Genomic DNA, 11001 nt, shown 5'->3' on the forward strand with positions numbered 1-11001 from the left:
TCACAAGTCTCTACAGTGGGTGGTCTGCCCACTGTGCCATCCTGGGGAGTGCAAAGCCACAGTCTCACAAGTCTCTACAGTGGGTGGTCTGCCCACTGTGCCATCCTGGGGAGTGCAGAGACACAGGCCATCAGGTGGATTACAGAGTCCACAGGTAATGGAGGAGGCAGGGTGCCCCGAGTGCAGCGTGAACACTAGCTCGACACAGAACCGGCACTGTCAATGGGCCAGCGGTGCTTGATAGGAAGGGCCCAGCGGAGCGGTGAATGAGACGGCGGTGGCCAGCGGAGCGGTGCTTGACAGGAAGGGCCCAGCGGAGCGGTGATTGAGACGGCGGGCCCAGCGGAGCGGTGCTTGACAGGAAGGGCCCAGCGGAGCTGTGCTTGACAGGAAGGGCCCAGCGGAGCGGTGATTGAGATGGCGGGGCCCAGCGGAGCGGTGCTTGACAGGAAGGGCCCAGCGGAGCGGTGCTTGACAGGAAGGGCCCAGGGGAGCGGTGCTTGACAGGAAGGGCCCAGCGGAGCAGTGATTGAGACGGCGGGGCCCAGCAGAGCGGTGCTTGACAGGAAGGGCCCAGCGGAGCGGTGCTTGACAGGAAGGGCCCAGCGGAGCGGTGATTGAGATGGCGGGGCCCAGCGGAGCGGTGCTTGACAGGAAGGGCCCAGAGGAGCGGTGCTTGACAGGAAGGGCCCAGCGGAGCAGTGCTTGACAGGAAGGGCCCAGCGGAGCGGTGCTTGAGACGGCGGGGCCCAGCGGAGCGGTGCTTGACAGGAAGGGCCCAGCGGAGCGGTGCTTGACAGGAAGGGCCCAGCGGAGCTGTGCTTGAGACGGCGGGGCCCAGCGGAGCGGTGCTTGACAGGAAGGGCCCAGCGGAGCGGTGCTTGACAGGAAGGGCCCAGCGGAGCGGTGAATGAGACGGCGGTGGCCAGCGGAGCGGTGCTTGACAGGAAGGGCCCAGCGGAGCGGTGATTGAGACGGCGGGCCCAGCGGAGCGGTGCTTGACAGGAAGGGCCCAGCGGAGCTGTGCTTGACAGGAAGGGCCCAGCGGAGCGGTGATTGAGACGGCGGGGCCCAGCGGAGCGGTGCTTGACAGGAAGGGCCCAGCGGAGCGGTGCTTGACAGGAAGGGCCCAGGGGAGCGGTGCTTGACAGGAAGGGCCCAGCGGAGCAGTGATTGAGACGGCGGGGCCCAGCAGAGCGGTGCTTGACAGGAAGGGCCCAGCGGAGCGGTGCTTGACAGGAAGGGCCCAGCGGAGCGGTGATTGAGATGGCGGGGCCCAGCGGAGCGGTGCTTGACAGGAAGGGCCCAGAGGAGCGGTGCTTGACAGGAAGGGCCCAGCGGAGCAGTGCTTGACAGGAAGGGCCCAGCGGAGCGGTGCTTGAGACGGCGGGGCCCAGCGGAGCGGTGCTTGACAGGAAGGGCCCAGCGGAGCGGTGCTTGACAGGAAGGGCCCAGCGGAGCTGTGCTTGAGACGGCGGGGCCCAGCGGAGCGGTGCTTGACAGGAAGGGCCCAGCGGAGCGGTGATTGAGACGGCGGGGCCCAGCGGAGCGGTGCTTGACAGGAAGGGCCCAGCGGAGCGGTGCTTGACAGGAAGAGCCCAGCGGAGCGGTGATTGAGACGGCGGGGCCCAGCGGAGCGGTGCTTGACAGGAAGGGCCCAGCGGAGAGGTGCTTGACAGGAAGGGCCCAGCGGAGCGGTGCTTGACAGGAAGGGCCCAGCGGAGCGGTGCTTGAGACGGCGGGGCCCAGCGGAGCGGTGCTTGACAGGAAGGGCCCAGCGGAGCGGTGCTTGACAGGAAGGGCTCAGCGGAGCGGTGCTTGAGACGGCGGGGCGGAGCGGTGCTCTTCACGGCGGGGCCCTGTTCAGCGGTGCTCTTCACGGCGGGGCCCTGTTCAGCGGTGCTCTTCACGGCGGGGCTCTGTTCAGCGGTGCCTTTCTGCACGGCGGGGCCCTCTTCAGCGGTGCCTATCTTGGCGGGGCCCTGTTCAGCGGTGCTCTTCACGGCGGGGCCCTCTTCAGCGGTGCCTTTCTGCACGGCGGGGCCCTCTTCAGCGGTGCCTTTCTGCATGGCAGGGCCCTCTTCAGCGGTGCCTTTCTGCACGGCGGGGCCCTCTTCAGCTGTGCCTGTCTTGGCGGGGCCCTCTTCAGCGGTGCCTTTCTGCACGGCGGGGCCCTCTTCAGCGGTGCCTTTCTGCACTGCGGGGCCCTCTTCAGCGGTGCTTGTCCAGTCATTCAAGGGAGCCAGACCTGGCCAGGACTCCCTGCTTATTCGCCCTCCGACCGTGCAGTTGCTGGACCCTTCTGTGACGGAGTCCTGGGCCCGTGGGTGTCCTCCCTCACACCCGGAATGGGGCTTGTGGGGCCCTCCTGGTCCGCGCCCCTGCTGGCTGACTTCTCCGCCCTGCTGCCCTTGCCCTCCTTCGATGAGGCTCTCTGGCCCTTGCCTCCCCTGGATGTTGTGGCAGATGACGTTCCAGGACTTTGCTCCTTGGGGGCAGCCGTGTCAGTCTTCTCGCGGCGGCCCTTGATTTTACGGGTCCTCTTTCCAGGGGGGGGGGCTGGCTGTCCCCTTGCTGCTGGCCGATGTATCAGTGCTGGGAAAGGGTGGACTCCAAAACCCGTGCACAATGGTGACACTTGAAGCAGGGCTGGTGGTGGCTGAGGTGCTCTTGGGACTCTTAGCAGATGGAGGGGGTGGGTCAGGTGGGGCAAAGAGGTTAAGTTTGGAGAGGTAAACTTTTTTATGACCAAGGTAAAGGGTAGGTGTAGTGGGTATGGGAGTGGAGGAAGAGGATGTGGTTGTAGGAGAGTCAGGTGTGCTGTCTTTGGGTGCAGGTGCTTGTGATGTAGGCTGTGGTGATGTGGTTGGCTGTTGGGTGGGTGGCTGCCTGCGTTTGTGTGTCTTGGAAGAGGGGGTGACAGACACAGTGGGAGAGGACACAGGGGACGTGTAAATGGCAGTGGGGGTGGTGACTGCACGTTTGCGGACTGTACTGGAGGGTGTGCTGGAGATGGAAGTACTGGCTGATGGTGGTGTGCATGCAGGTGTGAGTGGAGACGTCACAGGGAGGGAGGAGGGAGACGAGGAGGAGGGGGACACAGAGGTGGGAGTGACTGTTGGCATGTCTGCATCCGGGTGTTGCTTGGGTGAATGCTTGTGGGATCTGTGGTGCTTATGTCTGGATGAGCTGCCCTTGGGTGTTGAGGTGTGTGCAGGCTGGTCTGATGGTGTGGATGGGATAGGCTGAGGAACAGGAGACAGAGACAGGGTGGAGGCAGTTAGAAGAGGGAGGCTGGAAACAGGGACAATGGCTGCCGTCAGTGCTGAGGCCAGAGCATTGAACGATCGTTGATGGGCAGCCTGACCCGAATGAATGCCCTCCAGGTATGCATTGCTCCGATGCACCTCCCTCTCTACCCCCTGGATGGCATTCAAAAGGGTAGACTGCCCAACAATGATGGTCTGTAGGAGGTCAATGAGCTCCTCACTGAGGGCAGCAGGGGTAACTGGGGCAGGGCCTGAGGTGCCTGGGGCGAAGGAGATGCCCGCCTTCTTGGGCGAGCGGGCACGGAGCGAAGGCTGAGGGGCTGCTGGGAGGGCGGAGCTGGTGCGCTGGGTGGCGGCTGTACCTGTAGAGGCGGGGGGCCCGGATGTTGCAGCCACCGCTAGGGAGCTCCCTTCCGAGGACGTGTCGGTGTCGCTGGTGTCACCACAGGTCCCCGTTGTGGTGCTCCCCTCGCCCTCCGTATCACTGGTGACCTCGGTGTCTGTACCATGGCCCACCGGGGCCTTGTGAGTTGCAGCTCCCTCGTGCTCCGATGCCAATTCTCCTCCGCCTGATGATGCTAATGCACACATGCACAAGAAGATAAAGAAAAAGGGTGGGGGGAGAAATAAAAACAGGTTGAGTGCATGCATTGTCAACAACGTTGGCGGAGAGGACAGACACAGGAGCCTCATGCACTACGCCGCGCAATCGGGGTACATTACTCAGTACTTGTGACTAGGCCAACAGGTCTATGGACAACAAATGCGCACATGGGTGATGCTGGACCATCGATTGCTGTACTTGGCACCCTACAGAGGTGGGGGGCGGGGGCACAGGGCCATGCCTAAAGGAGGGGACTACACTACAGAAAGAGCCCTGGCCTAATGTCACCCACAGCCCTCCTCCCCCACCCAGACGCCTCCACTGCGCGTAAAGATAGCAGAATGTGCTGGTACTCACCCCTTTGTGTCTGCTGTGATGTCCTCACGCGCCCATCCAAATCGGGGTAGGCCACCGCCAGGATCCGGGACATCAGGGGGGTCAGGGTACGACTGGCACCCCTCCTAGGTTGGGAGGCCATCCCCAGCAGTGACTCGGCGGTCTTCCTGGTCCCGCAGCGGATGTCCTCCCACCTCTTTCGGCAGTGGGTGCCCCGTCTGTTGTGGACCCCCAGGGCCCAGACTTCCTTGGCGATGGCACGCCAAATGTCGACTTTCTGATGTTCGCTGACCTATTTGACATGTACAGGGTGGAATAGGAAATATCATCATTTGTCTGCATGTTAGGTGTGATTGCCCCCCCCTCCCCAACCTTGCCATGTGGCACATGCTCTCATCTGTCGTGCCTTAACACTACTCATTCTCTCCCCACCCCACCATCTTACATCCACCATACACAACCCAGGCATAGCCCATTCAACGTGCACCCAGTGTACTTACCTGTTGGTCTGGAGGACCGTAGAGTAGCGCATACTGGGGGAGGACCCCATCCACAAGTTTCTCCAACTCTTCAGAAGTGAAGGCAGGGGCCCTTTCCCCAGTCGCAGCAGCCATTGTCTCTTCCAGACCGAGGTCACAGCAGCGCTTGCAGTATAGGTCCTCTCCTGTGGATGATCAGGTCTCGAGTGATTAATCAGATAGAAAATGGCGGTCACGCCCGCGGCGGTGCGTACCGCGGCGGTGCGTACCGCGACCGCCGGCGCACCTCGTCATTGGCTCCTGAAACCCATAGGGTGCAATGTTAACCAATGTGGCTTCGCACAGCGGTCTTCGACCGCCTACCGCCACGGTGTGCCACGCCAGCGCATTGACCTCACATCCCACTGTCACACTTCTCAGGTCAGGCAGCCGCCATTTCAAGGGCCCACATGGCTTAATTTCTACTGCGTCACACAGGCCTAGGCCTTGCATTGCCACTCATACAAGCCATTCAATGCATAGCGATTCGTGTACTGTGCAAGCTCTGGTTACGTACCTGTGGGTTGCTTGACTCTGTACTCCATGTTGTCCTTCCTAGGCACCGTCCGCTGGGACTTGCGAGGAGAAGGAGGAATCCTCCCGTGTACCGACCGCTAGTGGACCTGTCGACAATGGAAGAACGACATATTATACTTCGATACCGACTTGACCGAGCCACTATATATGAACTGGGCGCCCAGCTGGAGCCAGCCCTGATGTCCCCCATCCGCCAACCCACAGGAATTCCCCCTCTGGTGCAGGTTCTGTCAGTCCTCCATTTTTTGGCAAGTGGGTCTTTTCAGACAACAGTGGCCATGTCATCAGGGATGTCTCAGCCTATGTTTTCTAAGATTTTGTCCAGAGTGTTGTCTGCCCTGATGAAATACATGCGGAGCTACATTGTTTTCCCTGAGGAGGGTGATTTGGCCACTGTGAAGGGTGATTTCTATGCCCTTGGACATATCCCCAACATCATTGGTGCCATTGATGGGACCCATGTGGCTTTAGTACCCCCAAAAGACAATGAGCAGGTGTACAGAAACAGAAAAAATTACCATTCGATGAATGTGCAGGTGGTCTGTTTGGCTGACCAGTACATCTCCCATGTAAATGCCAAGTTCCCTGGGTCAGTGCATGACGCGTATGTTATGCGAAATAGCAGCATCCCTTATGTGATGGAACAGCTACAGAGACAACGTGTGTGGCTAATAGGTGACTCTGGTTACCCCAACCTGCCTTGGCTATTGACCCCAGTGAGGAATCCCCGGACCAGGGCAGAGGAACGGTACAATGAGGCCCATGGGCGAACTAGGAGGATCATAGAAAGGACCTTCGGCCTCCTGAAGGCCAGATTCAGGTGCCTGCATATGACAGGTGGAACCCTAATGTACTCACCAAAGAAGGTGTGCCAGATCATCGTGGCCTGCTGTATGCTTCACAATCTTGCATTGCGACGCCAGGTGCCTTTCCTGCAGGAGGATGCTCCAGATGGTGGTGTTGTAGCAGCTGTGGAGCCTGTGGAGAGTGAAGAGGAGGAAGACGACGGGGCGACACAGACAACAGGGACACAGTTATACAACAATATTTTCAGTAGCACACAGGTAAGAATCACCCACGCCATTTTACATTTACTTCAGGCCTCCTGCATCTCTACTTTCTGTGTTTCCCCCAGTTCCTTTTAACAGATTTTTGACTTTCCCTTCACTTTTCAGAGCTGTATGACCCACTGCGTGACTTCTGTTTTGTTTGCCCATGGACTAAAGCTCATTGACATTGGTATGTTGTCATCACAATGTAACTGAACATTATTGAACCGTTATGTGTAATACATTTGTTAAGAATACAAGCTGACTCCAGATTTTTGAAGTGCAATTAGTGATTTATTTCAAGTGCTACATATAGGTACATGATAGTAAAACAGTGATGGGTGGGGGTGGAGTAATGTCCATGGCAGAGTCCAGTTCTCAGTTTCACAGGTGCATTGTCCATATGCCTGTGGAAGGATGGAGCAGGGGCTGTTTAAGGTTGGACAGGGTGACAATGTGGGACAGTGGGATGACATCAGGGGGTATCTTATGCTGGCGGGGGTCTTGGCATCCTACTCTGTCTTCTTTTGTGATCTCAGGTTCCTCTTGCGGGGTGGTTGTTCTTCAGCAGGAGGTGGGGTTCTGGTGGCCTGTCGTTGTGTGGGGGCCTCCTGTCCACTAGCGCCGGCGGAGGTGGTAGGCTGTTCCAGGTCCAGGCTAGTGACAGGGGCCCTTTGGAGTGCCACATGGTCCCGCAATGTGGTGTCTATCCGGTTGAGGGCCAGGACTATGGTCCCCATTGTGGAACCGATGTTCCTGAGTTCGTCTCTGAACCCCATGTATCGTTCCTCCTGCTGTGCCTGGATTTCCTGGAACCTGGCCAGTACCATCGCCATCGTCTCCTGGGAGTGGTGGTATGCTCCCAGATGGTGGTGAGGGCCTCTTGGAGAGTGGATTCCCTGATCCTGTCCTCCCCCCTCCCTGTCGCACCGCAGCCCTCCCAGTTCCCCTGTTTCCCCGGGCCTTTGTCCCCTGGACGGTGTGCCCACTGCCACTGCCCCCAGGTCCCTGTTGTTGTTGGGGTGGTGGGTCAGCCTGGGTGCCCTGTAGTGGCGGACACACCGCTGATTGACGCGTCCTGGAGACATAGGCATGGGCCCGCTGGGTGGGAGCTGTGCTGATATTCCCAGAGGGGGTTAGGTCTGCTGTGGCCTGTGTCTGTGTGTGGGGAACCGACTGTCCAGAGGTCCCTGATGGTCCGGGCTGGTCATCAGGTTCTAGGTCGACAGAGCTGCTGTCATCACTGGGGGCCTGTTCTGGGGGTGGGATGGACAAATCTGGACCCTCCTGGCCGGTGTGTTGGCGTTCGGGCCCTGCAGGGGTAAAGGAGTATGGTTATTGCTTCTGTGTGTGCCATGGCGTGCGATTTGTGGGTGCCCTTGTCCCCCAGTGCTGGCATTCCCTTGTGGGAGGAGATGTGAGGGTGGTTTGTGGGGGGGATGGGTATGTGCAGTGGTCATGCATAGGTGATGGGTGTCCATGGTTTGTGTTGGCATTCAGGGTTTGGTGTTGGGTTGAGTGGGTTGTGCTGGTGAGACATTGGCAGGGAGGATGTGTGCTGGGGGGTTGGGGGTGAGGGTGGGGGTGTGGGTTGGCATGCTGGTGGTTGGGGGGGGTGAAGTAGTTGAGATTAGACTTACCAGAGTCCATTCCTCCGGCTACTCCAGCGAGGCCGTCAGGATGCAGGATGTTAAAGACCTCTTGCTCCCATGCTGTGAAATCGGGTGGAGTGGGTGGGGGTCCGCCGCCAGTCTTCTGCACAGCGATGTTGTATCTTGACACCATCGAGCACACCTTCCCCCGTAGGTCGTTCCAGCGCTTTCGGATGTCTTCCCGATTTCTGGGATGCTGTCCCACAGCGTTGACCCTGTCGACGATCCTTTGCCATAGCTCCGCCTTCCTGGCTATTGTGGTGTGCTGCACCTGTGTGCCGAAGAGCTGGGGCTCTACCCTTATTATTTCCTCCACCATGACCCTGAGTTCTTGGTCCGAGAACCTGGGGTGTCTTTGGGGTGCCATCGGGTTGTGTGGATGAGGTGTGGGGTGGTCTAGATATGGGGGTGAATTACGAGTGATAAGGCGCTCCTGTCTCAATAGATAAAGCAACAAATCATATTACAGTGCACGGTGCCGAATACTGGGGTTGCACCCTCCACTCTCCCCAAAAGAAGTAACCCAAAGTTACCTATAATCTACTAGAAGGTATTCGCACACATGCATTAATTGAAAGAAATACATACAAGTCAGTAAAGAATCATATTAATTAATTACATGAAATTATACACACTCTGAAAGAATTAGTACATCAATTATAACAAAATCAAAGGAAAGTTACAACAGATCGATGCTATAAAGTTAAAGTTCATAAGGATTATAATTTCATGTAATTAATTAATATGATTCTTTACTGACTTGTATGTATTTCTTTCAATTAATGCATGTGTGCGAATACCTTCTATTAGGTGTGGGGTGGTGTTTGTGGTGATGTGAGTGGTGGTGTGTGGTGATGTGTGCGTAGATGTGGTGTGGGTGATGATGTTGGGTTCCTGTGTGTGTTGTGGTTTGCGTTCCCTGTGCTCTCACTCTGTGTATTGTGCCTTGTCTCTGAATTTCGATTTGTGGGGGTTTGTGGGTGATGTGGGTGTGTGTTTTATATGGTGATGGGTGTGTGGGAGTGGTGTGTGTATGTGTATCAGGTGTGTGTATTTTGAATTGTCCAATGTGGCTGTGTTTTGTAAGGGTGTGTGTATTTTGACCGCGGCGGTGTGTACCGCCAATGGAATACCGCGGTTGAAAGACCGCTGCGTGGATTCGTGGGTCGTAATGGCATGGGCGTATTTCTGTTGGCGTGACGGTGGAGGTTTGGTCATCTCCAGTTTATCGCTGCCCGCTGATGAGGCGGCCTTCCGTGGATGTCGGGTTTTTGGCGGTTTGCCAGTTGGAGGTCAGAATGACCGTGGCGGTTTACCGCGGCCGCGGCGGTATAATGGCGGACTTCTGACCGGCGGTAAGGGCCTTTTACCGCCGAGGTCAGAATGACCCCCAATGTGTCTTAAAATAATATTTATTTACAAATTTACAATTCTTTTTCAACTAACAACAGCTACAGGCTCCCGGGGAGGTGGGAGGGCGCATGTGAATCTGCAGCGTCTCTTGCCACGTACAGATGTACACTGGGTAAGTGACATTTTCCGTTCAGTGGCATGTGTAGCTGCAGATACACATGCTGTGCATAGACTACTAAGCAGTAATCTCCCCAAAAAGCGGTGGCTCAGCCTGTAGGAGTTGAAGTTGTCTGAAATAATGTTCTCAATACAGCCTGTCCTACTATGGCTTGTTGTGTTGTTAACACATCTACACAGTAATGCTTTGTGAATGTATGAGGCGTAGACCAGGTGGCTGCCTTACAAATTTCTGTCATAGGTATAGTCCCCAGGAAAGCCATTGTGGTGCCTTTTTTCCTAGTAGAATGCGCTCTTGGTGTAATAGGTAGATCTCTTTATGCTTTAATATAGCAAGTTTGAATATATTTAACTATCCATCTGGCAATGCCTTGTTTGGATATAGGATTACCTGCATGAGGTTTTTGGAAGGCTACGAACAATTGTTTTGTTTTACAAAATTGTTTTGTTCTGTCAATGTAATACATTAGTGCTCTTTTTATGTCTAATTTATGTAAGGCTCTTTCGGCTACTGAGTCTGGCTGTGGAAAGAAGACTGGGAGTTCCACTGTTTGGTTTAGGTGAAATGGTGATATGACCTTTGGTAGGAATTTGGGATTTGTACGGAGAACCACTTTATGTTTATGTATTTGTATAAAGGCTTCTTGTATAGTAAATGCTTGTATCTCACTTACTCTTCTAAGTGATGTGATAGCTATTAGAAAGGCTACTTTCCAAGTTAAGTATGCAATTCACAAGAGTGCATGGGTTTGAATGGTGGTCCCATGAGTCATGTTAATACAATATTAAGGTTCCACAAAGGTACTGGTGGTGTTCTTGGGGGTATGATTCTTTTTAGTCCCTCCATAAATACTTTGATGACTGGGATCCTAAAGAGCGATGTTCAATGTGTAATCTGCAAATAGGCAGATATTGCTGTGAGATGTATTTTAATTGAAGAGAATGCTAACTTAGACTTTTGTAAGTGTAATAAGTAGCCTACAATGTCCTTTGCGGAAGCATGTATTGGTTGAATTTGATTAGTGTGGCAGTCGTAAACAAATCTTTTCCATTTGTTTGCGTAACAATGTCTTGTAGTGGGTTTTCTAGCTTTTTTAATGACCTCCATATATTCTTGTGTAAGGTCTAAGTGTCCAAATTCTAAGACTTTAGGAGCCAGATTGCTAGATTGAGCGATGCTGGATTCGGGTGTCTGATCTGTTGTTTGTGTTGCGTTAACAGATCTGGCCTGTTTGGTAACTTGATGTGAGGTACTACTGATAAGTCCAGCAGTGTTGTGTATCACGGTTGGCGAACCCAGGTTGTTGCTATGAGTATTAGTTTGAGTTTGTTTTGATTTAGTTTGTTTACCAAATAAGGAATGAGTGGGAGAGGGGGAAAAGCGTAAGCAAATATCCCTGACCAACTGATCTATAACGCATTGCCCTTGGATTGAGGGTGTGGGTACCTGGATGCGAAGTTTTGGCATTTTGCGTTATTTTTGTTGCGAATAGGTCTATTTGTGGT

This window comes from Pleurodeles waltl, chromosome 5, assembly GCF_031143425.1.
Source record: "Pleurodeles waltl isolate 20211129_DDA chromosome 5, aPleWal1.hap1.20221129, whole genome shotgun sequence".
In the NCBI taxonomy this organism is placed as follows: domain Eukaryota; kingdom Metazoa; phylum Chordata; class Amphibia; order Caudata; family Salamandridae; genus Pleurodeles; species Pleurodeles waltl.